The following is a 1,460-nucleotide window of genomic DNA, read 5'->3' on the forward strand; positions in this document are numbered from 1 at the left end:
TAGTAACATGCTAATTCATACTCGAATCATGCTAGTAACATGCTAATTCATGCTAGAATCATGCTAATAACATGCTAATTCATACTGGAATCATGCTAGTAATATGCTAGTTCATCCTAGAATCATGCTAGTAACATGCTAATTTATGCTAGAATCATGCTAGTAACATGCTAACTCATGCTAGAATCATGCTAATAACATGCTAACTCATACTATAATCATGCTAATAACATGCTAATTCATACTAGAATCATGCTAACTCATACTAGAATCATGCTAGTAACATGCTAATTCATGCTAGAATCATGCTAGTAACATGCTTATTCATGCTAGAATCATGCTAATAACATGCTAATTTATACTAGAATCATGCTAGTAACATGCTAATTCATACTAGACTCATGCTAGTGACATGCTAATTCATACTAGAATCATGCTAATAACATGCAAATTCATGCTAGAATCATGCTAATAGCATGCTAATTTATACTAGAATCATGCTAGTAACATGCTAATTCATACTAGACTCATGCTAGTGACATGCTAATTCATACTAGAATCATGCTAGTGACATGCTAGTTCATACTAGAATATTGCTAATAACATGCTAATTCATGCTAGAATCATGCTAATAACATGCTAATTCATGCTAGAATCATGGTAGTAACATGCTAATTTTACTACAATCATGCTAATAACACACTAATTCATGCTAGAATTATGCTAGTAACATGCTAAATCGTGCTAGAATCATGCTAATTCATGCTAATAACATGCCAATCCATGCTAGAATCGTACTAATAAGATAATAATTCATGCTAATAACATGCTAATCTATGCTAGAATCATGCTAATAACATGCTACTAATACTTTTTCAAACTGTTTTTAAACTAAATAAACTATTACCAACAGGCTTTGTCAAGCCAGCCTCAAAGTTTGTCTCGACGAACTTTACTGTCTAGTTATTAGGCTGGCTTGTGTAGCAAGCCAGACTACTGTTATCCTATTAAACTTATTATTATTTTTATTATTCTTCTTCTGAGACTAAAAATTAAACTCTATCTCGTCCTAGGCCTTTCAAGCTATGACCATCAAACTCGGGTCAGACCTCCGAACTATTCTGACTCGAGTTGCTATATCCTTTCCGACTGATCCGACTTTCGGTTTCCCGAAAAACGTCCCGGGACCGTCGGAAAAATCCCATAGACGTAACATTGGATCAAACTTTGTGACCTCATAACTCCGCATCAGAATGTCACACAGACTTCTAACTGGGCTCATTTAACTCAGACTATCAAACTGCCAATGACTGATCACCTTTAAACTTTCTGGCCACGCCCTAGCAACCACTTTTGGACCCTAGAAACCGTCCCATAGACTTCCATTGCAAAAGACTCTCATTGACTTTACATGGGATCAAACTTTGTGAGCTCATAACTCTGCATCAGACTGTCCTACA

At 35.6% G+C, this 1,460-nt stretch overlaps 1 long non-coding RNA gene across 1 annotated transcript in view; it reads right to left on the bottom strand.

Annotated features, from left to right (window-relative positions):
• Window positions 1-1,036: 1,036 nt before the first annotated feature.
• The window catches only part of LOC148679601 (uncharacterized), a 3,800-nt gene continuing 3,376 nt past the window's right edge, over window positions 1,037-1,460 (bottom strand). Inside the window, exon 3 of the long non-coding RNA XR_015944972.1 lies at window positions 1,037-1,460. This exon is cut by the window's right edge and continues 496 nt beyond it. This is a non-coding gene — a long non-coding RNA (uncharacterized LOC148679601).

The sequence above is a fragment of the Danio rerio genome, chromosome 14, assembly GCF_052040795.2.
Source record: "Danio rerio strain M-AB ecotype USA chromosome 14, GRCz13ab, whole genome shotgun sequence".
Lineage (NCBI taxonomy): Eukaryota > Metazoa > Chordata > Actinopteri > Cypriniformes > Danionidae > Danio > Danio rerio.